Below are 14,496 nucleotides of genomic sequence, written 5' to 3' on the forward strand. Positions count from 1 at the left end.
ATGCATTCTCTCACAAATGTATTGCATTTTCATGAGAAACTTTGCATTCTCACGCAAAAGGTTTGCGGTTGAATACAAAGGTTTTTGTGAGCAAACGCAAAAGCACTGAAATATAATGTTTCCTTCCATCTTATTTTTTTACTATAATTTCCCTTTAGGGTCTTTAAGGATCCAACACAAGAGGCTGTTCAACTATCATAGTTTCTTAATCAAAGATTAATTTAGAGATACACAATATGACCAAAAGTAAGTGGATACCCAATCACCACATGGTCCACACCCTTATCTTCTTTCTAAACATTTGATTTCAAAACATGGGCATTACAGGGAGTTGCTCCTCTCTAACAGCTTTTTTCTTTTCTGAGAAGGCTTTACACTAGAGGTTGGAACATTCAATTCACATTCAATTCACATTTATTTGTATAGCGCTTTTCATATCGTATTTTTCATTTTCATATTTCACATATCGTTTCAAAGCAGCTTTACAGAAAATTCATGCGTCTACATTATAGAGACTGTGTCCAAATTATGGATTTCAGAAAAGTACATATACAAATCACACAGTTAGTTAACAATGTATTAATAAACAATGTAATAATTTAAAGGGTTAGTTCACCCAAAAATGAAAATTCTGTCATTAATTACTCACCCTCATGTCGTTGGACACCCGTAAGACCTCCGTTCATATTCGGAACACAAATGAAGATATTTTAGTTGAAAGCTGATGGCTGAGAACGGCTTCACACAGGCCTCCATTGGCATTCAGTACATTGACACTTCCAAGATCCATGAAAGGCACTTAAAACGTCGTTACAAAGTCTATCTCACCACAGTGGCTCTACAATAATCATACAATGCGACGACAATAGTTTTTGTGCGCAAAAAAAAATCAAAATAACACCTTTATCCAACTTGTTCTAGTCTTCCGTGTGCGCCTCCACGACGCATGCGCGAGAATATGACGCAGATCCGGCGTTCGGACATATGACCCAGAAGCGATTTGTTTACGAGCAGAGGAAGACGCGCGTGTCTAAGCTGTTGGATTCTACATTGATCGTGCTTTAGGTCTCGGCGTAGTGCTCAAAATGAGGCTTAAGTGTGTATTTAATCGATTCCCGAACACCGGCGCTACGTCATATTCTCGCGCATGCGTCGTGGAGGCGCACACGGAAGACTAGAACAAGTTGGATAAAGGTGTTATTTTGATTTTTTTTTGCGCACAAAAACTATTGTCGTCGCATTGTATGATTATTGTAGAGCCACTGTGGTGAGATAGACTTTGTAACGACGTTTTAAGTGCCTTTCATGGATCTTGGAAGTGTCAATGTACTGAATGCCAATGGAGGCCTGTGTGAAGCCGTTCTCAGCCATCAGCTTTCAACTAAAATATCTTCATTTGTGTTCCGAATATGAACGGAGGTCTTACGGGTGTCCAACGACATGAGGGTGAGTAATTAATGACAGAATTTTCATTTTTGGGTGAACTAACCCTTTAAGGCACAAACAATAGGCTCATAGAAGTAAAACATGGAGGCAGGGATTTGCTACCATTTAGACACAAAGCATCAGAGGTCAGGCGTTGGTTTTTGTGACAGCTTTGGTCTCATCATTTTTCATTTCTCATGATCTGAACATGTTTTGTCAAGGATTTGACCTGTCATGCACAACAAGCACAACTCATGCAAGAATCATGGGTGGATTCTGTTGTTGAGAGGATTAACTGTTCAAGTGCATGATCATTCAGATTTTTACTTTTCCAGTTTTTTGGGCACCAAAAATTGCTACAATAAATAAATAAATATAAATATTAAATTAAATAAAATTAAATATTAAGTATGATTCAATTAAAATAAATTAATGATAAAGAAAAGGTTAAAAGAAAGTAGAAAATTACAAAGGGGTCTTAGAGTAAAATCAAATTCAATACAATAGTTGGAAAATAATTTTTTTTTTTTGAAATGATTAAATAATCAAATTAGACAATGAGGAAAATGAGGATGAGGATATATTTTAAATATTTTAAATAAAAGGGAAGAACTAAATATTAACTTTGTTACGGTGTTTATCTGACAAAATTATTTGGCAACTATAGCTACAGGTTTTATTTTACTATGCAAAAAAAATCATAGAAAAACTAAAAAAAAAAAAAAAAATTTTGTTGGTTCTCTCTTGTTCCCTTTCGTTCAGTCACTACGACGTACGTTAGTGACTAACGAATGGGGGTTTCGCCTAGAAGCCAATTACCTTCGAGGTGTTTAACAGCGCCCAATGGCGTGCCAATGCCATGGGCATGCGGAATTTGCATGCGTAACTCCGCCCCACCGCGTGGGTATATAAGGAAGTACGCTGGCAACATCGCATTATGTTTCTGCTTTGGAGCCAAGAGAACCTCTTCACTCCTTCAAGCCTACAACTGAGTCTTTGTCAAGCCTTCGAGACGAGCAGCTTTCCAGAGGCGTTGGATCTACGGCGCGTTCCAGTGATCGCATACTGCCTGCCTGCTGATCTGCGCAGTGGTCCGTCTGACAGCTGGTGTGTGGTCCCTGGGCGCTTCGGCGTCTCTGCGAAGCTTCCTCTCATAAAAGAGCTTACACGTGGCACGTCCTTTTCAGGATGTCTCGCCCGTGTACTTCTGGGTGTGGCCGGTCGCTGAATTCTTTTGATGGGCACGATCTCTGCTTGGTATGCTTGGGCGTTCAGCGTGCTCAAGCAGCGTTCGTGGATGAGTCATGTTCCCACTGCGGGAACATGACCATTGCGGTCCTGCGGTCAAGACTCAAGGATCTTCGTAATGAGGTGAGAGTCCCCTCAACCACACCCCGATCTACCGTGCCCCCCATGGCCGGTACTTCGGCTGGTGGTCAGGGTGACCTGAGGGTTATGGTGTGGAACAAAGCCCCGACGCTCATGCCTCAGGCCACACCTACCTCTAGCGTTCCGCAACCCGCGAGTGTCCAGGCTGAAATCGCGGGGCCAGCTCCGGCTCCCCCGCGCATTTCGTTTGGCGCTCCGGAAGATGACGCGATGCCGGTCACCGCATCACAGGGTGGGCTCGAGTCCTCTGAGGATGATGACTCGGCTGTGCTGCCGCCTTCGGGCGCGCCAGCATTGCCCGAGTCGGACCCAGAGCTGACAGCCATGCTGTCTCGGGCAGCCGCGAGTCTAGGGATAGAGTGGAACCCTCCGCCCTGTCCCGAATGCTCGCGGCTCGATGATTGGTATCTGGGGGCCGCGCTGACTCACGTCAGTCCCCGCCCTCAATACCTTTCTTCCCCGAGCTGCATGAGGAGATTGCCCGGTCCTGGAAGTCCCCGTTGTCTTCCCGTGACCGGTCTGCAGTCTCCTCCGCCTTCTCCATCCTCGATGGGGCCGCGGCCAACGGGTACACTGGGGTCCCCCAGGTTGAACGTTCTGTTGCGATGCAACTGTGTCCTCAGAGCGCTTCGACCTGGCGAGGCGATCCTAAGCACCCCTCCAAAGCCTGTCGATTCACATCTACATTGGTGGCGAAATCGCACAGAGCCGCGGGGCAGGCTGCCGCCTCTTTGCATGCCATGGCGATCCTCCAGGTCTACCAGGCCAGGATCCTCAGGGACATGCACGAGGGTGGAGTTGATCCGGGGCTCTTAAATGAGTTGCGTGCCGCCACCGACCTCGCTCTCCGGGCGACGAAGGTGACCGCACGCTCCCTGGGTCAAGTGATGTCCACAAATGTGGTCCAGGAGCGACACCTGTGGCTAAACCTTGCCGATATGCGGGACAACGAGCGGACACGTTTCCTCGATGCCCTCATATCCCAGGCTGGCCTCTTCGGCGGAGCGGTTGAAAACTTCGCCCAACAGTTTTCAACCGCCCAGAAGCAGACTGAGGCTCTCAAACATGTACTGCCCCGGCGGCCAGCTGCTGCTTCCACCCAGCCGCCGGCACAGTCGCCTCAGCCTGCTCGCCACCGAGGATGCCCTCCTAAGGCTCCCGCCCCTCCCACCCGGTCCAAGCAGCAGCCTTCACCCGGGCCGGGTCGCGGAGGAAGCCGTAGGAAGGCGTCCAAGTCCCCTCAGGCCGCCCCGCGCCCTGCTAAACGCCAGGCCAAGCGGCGCTCCTGAGACGGACGGCTCAGGGATGGGAAATTCTTTCGAGGAGATGGTAGCAGGACCACTCCTTCCCCCGGTGGAGGGCCGGGGGAGAATCCTTTGTGCAGCTGCTGGCCCCCGGGTCAGCAGCACCCTAATATGGTCAAAGAAAGAATTAACACTCCCATCCCTGAGCCCACAGAGATCGGTGATGTCAGTGCGCACCACCCACGGGTCCCGCCACTCGCATCCCACTCTGTCGCCAGCCTCCTGGCAGAGCAGACCCCAGTGGAACGTGCGTCCTTCCCTGGTGTCCTCTGTCAGGACGCAGCAGTTAACCGCACCCCCACACCGGGACGCCCAACAGCCTCCCTTGTCCGGGTCGGTAACGCTGCATCGCTGCCCCACACCGGGTACACCTGTAGTCCGAATGACCCCGCTGGTGCAGTTCCTGGGAGCCTGGCTTCAGATTCCAGGGCTGTCCCGCTGAGTCGCGAAGACAGTCAGGTGCGGCTACGCGATTCAGTTCGCGCAGGTTCCTCCCTGTTTCCGGGGAGTCCGCTTTACTATGGTCAGGGCCAATGCCCCTGTCATGCGAGCGGAGGTTGCCACCCTACTGGCGAAGGGTGCGATCAAACCTGTCCCTCCAGCCGAGATGAAGTCGGGGTTGTACAGAGACCGGTGGGTTGAGACCAATCCTGGACCTGCGCATCTTGAACCGTTACCTTCACAAGTTTCCGTTCAAGATGTTGACAGCGAAACGCCTTTTCGAATGCGTTCGTCCCGACGATTGGTTTGCAGCGATCGACCTGAAGGACGCCTACTTTCATGTCTCCATCCTACCTCGACACAGACCGTTCCTACGGTTTGCTTTCGAGGGGCGGGCATACCAGTACGCGGTCCTCCCATTCGGGCTATCTCTGTCCCCTCGCGTCTTTACGAAGATTGCCGAGGCAGCCCTTGCGCCCCTACGGCAGCACGGGGTTCGCATCCTGAAGTACCTCGACGACTGGCTCATACTGAGTCACTCTCGAGAGCAGGTTTGCGAACACAGAGATCTGGTTCTCCACCACTTAGCCTGTCTGGGCCTTCGGGTCAACTGGGAGAAGAGCAAACTTTGCTGACTTGCCTCCGTCAAATCGAGAGCAAGAGTGCGGTTCCACTGAAACATTTTCAGAGGCTCCTGGGGCATATGGCATCTGCAGCCGCGGTAACGCCGCTCGGATTGCTACATATGAGACCGCTTCAGCACTGGCTTCGCGATCGAGTCCCGAGATGGGCATGGCGGTCTGGCACGCTCCGGGTCCAAATAACCCGGGCCTGCTTACAGACACTCACTCCGTGGTCGAACCTCAGTTTTCTACGGGCCGGCGTGTCCTTAGAACGAGTTTCCAGGCATGTTGTTGTATCAACGGATGCCTCCTCCACGGGCTGGGGTGCCATGTGCAATGGACAAGCAGCCGCGGGCTCCTGGACAGGACCCCAGCGCCTTCTGCATGTCAATTGCCTCGAGTTGCTGGCAGTACGGTTCGCCCTGCACCGCTTCCGAGCGTTGCTGAGGGGTCAACACGTACTTGTCCGGACAGACAACACGGCCACTGTAGCGTACATCAACCACCAGGGCGGTCTACGCTCCCGCCGTATGTCTCAACTCGCCCGCCATCTCGTTTTATGGAGTCAGAAGCACCTGAGGTCCCTTCGTGCTATCCACATCCCGGGAGACCTGAACCGTGCAGCCGACGAGCTCTCACGGATTCAGCCACTTCCTGGAGAATGGAGACTCCATCCCCAGACGGTCCAGCTGATTGGGGAACAGTTCGGCGACTCGCAGGTAGATCTGTTTGCCTCCCAAGACTCTTCCCACTGCAGCCTGTACTATTCCCTGACCGAGGGCACGCTCGGCACGGATGCACCTGTGCACAGCTGGCCCCAGGGCCTACGCTTATATGCGTTTCCCCCAGTGAGCCTTCTCGCACGGGTACTGTGCAAGATCAGGGAGGACAAGGAGCAGGTCATGTTGGTCGCCCCGTATTGGCACAGCCAGACCTGGTTCTCAGAACTGCTACTCCTTGCGACAACCCCTCCCTGGCCTATCCCTCTGAGACCGGACCTCCTCTCTCAGAGACGGGCCACCCTATGGCACCCGCGTCCAGCGCTCTGGAAGCTCCACGTGTGGCTTCTGGACGGGACGCGGCAGGTTTGAGTGGCCTGCCACCTACGGTGGCCGCCACCATCACTTCCGCTAGGGCAGAGTCTACACGACACCTCTATGCGTTGAAGTGGAACCTCTTCGTCACCTGGTGCTCTTCCCGCCAAGAAGACCCCTGGAATTGCCCGATCAGGTCCGTGCTTGAGTTTCTCCAAGAGGGGCTGGAGCGAAGGCTGTCTCCCTCCACCCTCAAAGTGTATGTGGCTGCAATATCTGCCCATCATGACCTCTTGGGAGACAAAAAGGTAAGTCAGCACGACTTGATCATCAGGTTTCTGAGGGGAGCGAGGAGACTGAATCCTCCTCGCTCTCCTCTCGTTCCCTCTTGGGACCTCTCAGTAGTCCTAAGTGCTCTGCAGAGGCCTCCCTTTGAGCCTTTGCGGTCGGTTGACATTAAGTTCCTGTCAATGAAGACGGCTCTGCTGACCGCATTGGCCTCTCTTAAGAGGGTCGGGGACCTGCAGGCTTTTTCAGTTGACGAAGCGTGCCTAGTATTCGGGCCGGCTAACTCTCACGTGACCTTGAGACCCCGGCCTGGATATGTGCCCAAGGTTCCTACCACTCCCTTCAGAGATCAGGTAGTGAACCTGCAAGCGCTGCCTTTGGAGGAGGCAGACCCAGCCTTGGCATTGCTCTGTCCAGTACGCGCTCTCCGCGCTTACGTAGACATGACGCATTGTTTCAGGACCTCAGACCAGCTCTTTGTTTGTTATGGTGGAGAGCGGAAGGGAAGAGCTCTCTCAAAGCAGAGGTTGTCTCACTGGATAGTGGACACCATTGTTTTGGCTTACCAGCAGCAAGGTCGACCATGTCCCCTTGGTGTGAGGGCACACTCCACCCGGAGTGTGGCCTCCTCTTGGGCTCTAGCGCATGGCGCCTCGCTAACAGACATCTGCAGAGCTGCAGGCTGGGCGACACCCAACACATTCGCCAGATTCTACAATCTCCGAGTGGAGCCAGTGTCCGACTATGTACTCGCCCCCCCGAGGGGCCGGTAATGGACCAGGCTCTAGGTGTCTTTGCTTGATCGCCACTCCACTCCACGGACTGGATACGTGCGATATTCTCCTCAGGTGAGCTCCCCGAGAGCCCTGAGCTCCTCCAGCACTGTCGACGCCGACATCAGTTCAGTCTGCCCTTTCGAGCCCAGACACTCATGTCCGGCCAGGTGCCCCGTGTGCATGGTTCCCTCCGGCGACCCCCACACGAGTATTTCCACCGTAAGCCTCCTCAGTGAGTAGGTGTCTTTCCCTTGGCAAGCCCCTGCCACCCCTAGGGTTAAAAATCCACCTTCGGCTGGTACCCTAGAGTTTCCCATATGCAGCCCACAGCGGGTCATATGTGTACTCTCTAAGTCCTCCCCACGGGTAGGCATCTTTGGCATTCCCTCACTGGGACATGCTTCCCAGTGTACCTTGGTAATCCTGTGATAAGTGGGAGTCCTACGGCCTTAAGTGGCGGGATCTCACACTTACGCAGGGCACTGGACGACAGCTGAGTGGCGCGGTTATATTGGAACCCCCATTCGTTAGTCACTAACGTACGTCGTAGTGACTGAACGAAAGTGAACGTCTCGGTTACATATGTAACCCTCGTTCCCTGAGGAGGGAACGGAGACGTACGTTCCTCAGCCACGTCAGCTGTGCTGCTGGAACGCGGAGTTCAGATCTTGGCTCCGCAGCAGATACATAATGCGATGTTGCCAGCGTACTTCCTTATATACCCACGCGGTGGGGCGGAGTTACGCATGCAAGTTCCGCATGCCCATGGCATTGGCACGCCATTGGGCGCTGTTAAACACCTCGAAGGTAATTGGCTTCTAGGCGAAACCCCCATTCGTTAGTCACTAACGTACGTCTCCGTTCCCTCCTCAGGGAACAAGGGTTACATACGTAACCGAGACGTTTTTGCATGTGTTTCTTTGTATGACAGCCTGGGCAAAAATGATGTCCGCACAGTTTGGCATGTTTTTATTACCTAATACTAACTAAATCATAAAAATGTTAAATTAAATAAATAATTTTAATATAAAAAAAACACACAAAAAAAAGAAACCCTAAATGAATATGTTGAAATATTTTATTTGTTTAACTGCATGTCATGTGACCATTAAGAGAACCATGAACACACAAATGTTTTGTTAGATCATTTACTTAATTATTAACTTATCGCGTTAAAATCTCAGAGGGTACTTCAAGTTGTGAATTTGTGAATTTTAAATTTAATTTGTGTTTGAAAGACAAAAGCTGATGAAAATACATAGTTCCATACATTGTTAAATGGCCCACTGTGTGATAATCCAAATATTGAGTGATAATCAAAAATGTGTTAATCAGTAGTTCATGAGAAATGCAATGTTGAAATGTTGAAAAACAAAACACTTCTCAAAAGTGAAATGATTGATCAAATGCTGTGTGGGTCTTAGTTTTCAGAGAGAGGCACATGACTAGAGGCTGAAAGACCTTCTAAATGTATATAAGCGGTATAGGCTTTTTTAGAAAGAGAAATTTAAAAAGATTTAAAAAAGAAAAATTTGAGAAAATCAATAAATTCTGATTCATTTATTTCCATTGTGTGAATATATGTGGCATATTTATCATGCAATTTATTTTGTTGTCTATGACCTACACAAGCAAATGATTTATAAACTAAACCAAAATGAATGATTTATATTCTGAACTGAATGATCTTTGGGGACTATGAGAAAATTCCATCGTTGCATAGATCATTTTGGTTTGCCTGTGAGGCAGAACAGCTGTGTTGATAGTCGGTCTGTCATGGGTGTGGCATCTTACCTCTTACTAAGTGTGAGAGCTTGAATGAGCTTGACAAAACTAGTTTTCACTGGTGACTCATTTATTAATCTGATGCCATCTCAGAGCTTTTTAGCCAAGGGCCTGAATATTAGTCACTTTATCTTCTTAATACTGTTCATTATTAAATTAAATAACTTTTCAAAAAGAATGCAGATTTCTTTTCACGTCAATGTCAACCTTAAGACTTTATTCTTTGACAACCATTCAGCTCGGTGTGAAAGAAAAAATTGGAAAAGATATTGGAACATCTGGCCTCTAATATCTCTACACCCATTATATAACAAAATTAAGAAGGCCAGGGCCAAACATGCCTAAAATATGCTTTGACAGAAACGCAATCAGAAATAAGATAAATAATAGTCACAAGAGCTCTTCTATACCGAGGAGCCTCAAAGTCTTCATGAATTATAAAAACTGCAGTTTATTATTGAGCAAAAGTATTTTTTCTTCTGCCTCATTTATCAAAAACAGTTAACCAGAAGTGCTCAGGTCAGGATATAGTAGGCCTATGCAGAAATAGAATAAAAGAAATTCCACTTTATTCCATTTCTTCTATATTTGCAAGAATGTAATGTTCTTTTCACCTTTAATGTTTTACTTGAATTCAAGCAGGTTGTAAATGCAAAATGAAACCTGGTCCAGCTCTATCACATTTTCAGAAATATTGTCTAAAGTATATTATTTTAACACCAGCTTTATGATTTAACCACCAACCAAACCCATTATCTTTGTGTAATCCTTTGGGTTTATTTCCTTAATCTGTAGAACAGTAAAAGATTATAGATTTAATAGGTATTTCGTTAAATTAGCCAATTTATGTTACATCCTTTAATACTATAAATTACATATCTTAATTATACACTAATCAGGCATAACATTATGACTATCTCTTCATCACGGCACCTGTTAGTGGGTAGGATATATTAGGCAGCAAGTGAACATTTTGTCCTCAAAGTTGATGTGTTAGAAGCAAAATGGGCAAGAGTAAGGATTTGAGCGAGTTTGACAAGGGTCAAATTGTGATGGCTTGACGACTGGGTCAGAGTATCTCCAAAACTGCAGCTCTTGTGGGGTGTTCCCGGTCTGCAGTGGTCAGCATTTATCAAAAGTGGTCCAAGGAAGGAACAGTGGGGAACCGACGACCAAGGGCGACCAAGGCTCATTGATGCATGTGGGGAGCGAAGGCTGGTCCGTGTAGTCCAATCAAACAGACGAGCTACTGAAGCTCAAATTGCTCAAGAAGTTAATGCCGGTTCTGATAGAAAGGTGTCAGAATACACAGTGCATCACAGTTTGTTGCGTATGGGGCTGCATAGCCGATAACCAGTCAGGGTCAGGCGTGGATTAACGCACAGGCTTGCGTAGGCTGCGTAGGCCGTCTTGCCCGTCTAGTAGTATTTTCAAAAATGTAATTTAAAATAATAATAAAAAATTTTTTTGGATTGGCCAGACAATTTTTTTTGTTATTATTTTAAATTTACTTCAGTGTGAACAAAAAAAAAGATCCTCATTGGGCCACAAGAAACCTTAAAAAAAATAAGTAAGTGATTGTATAGATGTGACTTGGGTCACATCTGTCCAATCAGCTGCTGGTCAAATCATGTCAATCATTTTCATTTACGTTACTGCTAGACAGGCAAGACGGCATAGTGGCAAATTGTCCAAAAGAAAGTACGATAGTGGAGCACAAAAATGGAAAATACAAAGTTAAAAAACAACGTAACCAAGATATAATTAGCTAGCTACAGAGAAACTGGTATAGCCAGGCAACAGACAAGTGACAAATTCTGAGTGGCGACGTCATGCATTCTAGCTAACCGTGCTGAGAATTCAGGGCCGAGAATGGTTTGTATTGTAATCATGCCGTGCCGTACCATGGATGTTGTGATTTTGCCTCAGTAGAACAGGGAGTTCTGCACTGTTGCAGATGCTGTAGCCTACCTGTTGGTTTATAAAGCTAAACCAGCTTTAAGTTGAGAATGCAGGGAATTCTGTTGCTTTGCTGTTTATAGTTACATATTTCCTTTGTTTTGTGGCTGTGGTGGCAGAGGGTGATATCTTTCCACCATCTTCCTCCAAGAAGGCAAGCCGGTGGAGGCAATGATCTATCCATGTGGATGTTACCATTTGTGTTACTTTGACACGTACCACCTACCAAAGCATTGTTGCATACCATGTAAACCCTTTAATGGAAACGATATTCCCTGGTGGCTGTGGCCTCTTTCAGCAGGATAATATGCCCTGCCACAAAGCACAATTGGTTCACGAATGGTTTGAGGAGCACAACGAGTTTGAGGTGTTGACTTGGCCTCCAAATTCCCCAGATCTCAATCCGATCGAGCATCTTTGGGATGTGCTGAACAAACAAGTCCAATTCATGGAGGTGTAGCGTTTTAGGGTTATATATTTCAATTCAATTTAACATTAGCTCAATAGGGAATTATGGGTATTAATATTTAGTTACCTATGATTAATCACAAAGGGTTATGATCAAATCATAAATCTCTAAATTACCCAAAGGGGAAATACCCAGCCTAGGATTACATACGACTACAATCAAGAATACATGTATATACAGAATAACGAAAGTAATGAAAGAGAATGAAGGGGATAGAAATAGAGGATGTAACCACAGAAAGCCAGCAACGAATATCGCCTGAAAACAGGGGCATAAATCTTTTAATGCATAGCTCGATAAAATATACTTGCATGGGGTTTTGTGTTGAATAAAGCAAGATGTGTGCGTTGGAGTTTCACAGAGTGTTCGTGCGCTGAAGCTCTCTCTCCGTTTGGTCGGTCCGCGAGAAATTTAAAGGTTCTTTGTCGAGAAGGGAGGAAAAGAAAGTTGGTTTCGTCTATTGCAAGTTGACTGAGCAAAGATATGCTTGTGTTACTGTCCTTTAAAGTCCATTAACCTACGCCCATCTTTCCTGAGATGACCAATCATTGGTGAGAATTTTAGGCGGGAGAGAATTTATTTGTTCGGACTTTATTACTCGATGGAATGTTCTTGCAGGAGGCCAGAATTAGTAAAGTTTTACTCCAAAAGGACTAAACATACTAACGGTACATTTCATAATCATATACTTTGCACCATTGACTAAGACAAAGAAAGAGAAACCTTTAGACATCAAACATGCCTTGGTTTAAACGCATAAAAGCAGTATATCTTCTTTACAGAGCCATTTTAAGCATTTAAGATGACTTTTACAACACACAAACATATACAATATAGGAAGCATGCATATACTTAAGAAATCATCATATATGTCATTTCTGGGATTGTTTAAATTAAAGGCTAAATAAAGAGGAATGCTTGTGTTAGTGCGTGTTGAGGTGATTCTCCGGCCATTCTCAACTGAGGGGTGAGTTAGAGGTCTGAGCTGATTAGGATCTGATTGAAGCTCTAACAGGACCATCATCGCATCTTCTGGTCACACTCTGGCTGGGTCATAAAACAGACAGTGGTGCAATCTAACTCAGACTTGTTGGAGTCATTGGAGCAGGGACCTTAATTTATATGCAGAGCTGAGGAAGAGAAGAGCATCTGTGATGTTTCTCAAAACGACTCATCTCTTTGATCCTATGAGAGACTCCAGACGCTACAGAGGCCTCACCTCGCAACTTACAGGACTTAAAGGATCTGCTGCTAACATCTTGGTGCCAGATACCACAGCACACCTTCAGGGGTCTAGTGGAGTCCATGCCTGGATGGATCAGGGCTGTTTTGGCAGCAAAGGAGGGACCAAAACAATATTAGGTCATAATGTTATGCCTGATCGGTGTATGCTTCAGAATATTTGACAGCATGTTAAATGACATAACACTTAAACTTTTTTTTTCAAAAGCTTTATTGAAGCTCAGGTACAGCATTTCTCCGTGAGCGATTGACAGTTATAGCTTACATTAGGGTGTGGACTTAATGTTGTTATTTTTATCCATCTTCTGAGATTTTGATTATTTAACTGTAGCAAAAGGGATGTTTTATTGTGAAAAATATAATTTAATACCACAAAATATCACACAATTAATCAAATCCATTGCCAGTACTTACTGATATGTCCTGTTGTTTTCCAACCGAAAAGAAAGTCACTTCCTGGAGGATGATGTCATTAAGGCTTGTGTTTGTTAAAGGAATATTACTAACAGAATAAGACTATAAGACTAAAATGGAAGGTAAAATTAAGTACACACACACACACACGTTTGGTTTCCATGCTTTATGGGGAATTTCCTTAGACATGATTTTTATACTGCATGTGCAAACTGCATATTCTAATCTATCCCCTGCCCCTAAACCTAAAACGTTATGCAATTTTACATTTTCAAAACACATAATTTAGTATTATTAGTATGATAAGCTGTTTTTATCATGTGGACCAAAAGAATGTCCCCACAAAGTCATAGATTATATCCCCTAACTCTAAACCAACCTATCACAGAAAAATCACTTAGTGATTTATAAGCGGTTTTCCTCATGGGGACCAAAAATGTCCCCAAAACGACAAGGATTTCAGATATTGCCATCTTTATATGATGACATTTTTTCCCCATAACATAAAGGCCCCCATAAGTATGATTTTATACTGTGTACAAACTGTATGCCTATATTCTATCCCCTTACACTAACCGTACCCCTATACCTACCCATCACAGAAAACTTTCTGCACTTTTGCAATTTCAAAAAACATCACTTAGTACTGTTTTCTTCATTGGAACCAAAAAATGTCCCCACAAGGACAAGGATTTCGGATATTGCCATATTTGTAGAGGCATTTTGTCCCCATAACGTAAGGTTTACCAGGGCAGACACACACACACAAGCAAAAATAAATAAATTTAGAAAATGTTGTGTTTGAAACATTTTGATTAGGGTGCAAAAACTGAAATTTTATTAGTGCCAGTTTTTCCTGTCATAGGCATAGAACCCAGAGCATGACAAAAATGGCAACATTCACAGTAGGGCCTAGTGATTTTCTTTCAGATTTAAAAAGATTTTATTTAAATGTTCACTTAATTATGGTAGGCTGTGCATTTTTACAAACTGGGAATTTAGTATTTCATCAGATATATTTGTATGAAAATGTAGTTTACAGCATGACAGAAATTGCATTAGCCTTTTATACTATCACAGCACATATAATGGATGTATTACGACACCTAGTGGCCAGAATTCTGCATTGATTAGGAGTAGCCACTTCAGACATTTAGACATGCTGCTTTTACAGTTTTTCTTGATTGTTTACCAACATTTTCTGAAAGCATGCCTCATTCTCTCAGAACTACACTCAAATAAAAAAACACACACACAGTGGGCAAAACCCCTTAATTCTCCTGCAAAATGAAACTTTACATTCATAACAATGTTTTTTCTTCTCAAAATGGTATTTTTGTTTTCAAA

The 14,496-nt window shown here is 45.6% G+C and overlaps 1 protein-coding gene across 2 annotated transcripts in view; it reads right to left on the reverse strand.

Annotated features, from left to right (window-relative positions):
* hap1 (huntingtin associated protein 1) overlaps nt 1-14,496 on the reverse strand; it is a 233,793-nt gene that overhangs the window by 149,949 nt on the left and 69,348 nt on the right. The window lies entirely within an intron of this gene.

The sequence above is a fragment of the Gobio gobio genome (assembly GCF_949357685.1).
Source record: "Gobio gobio genome assembly, chromosome: 19".
In the NCBI taxonomy this organism is placed as follows: Eukaryota; Metazoa; Chordata; class Actinopteri; order Cypriniformes; family Gobionidae; genus Gobio; species Gobio gobio.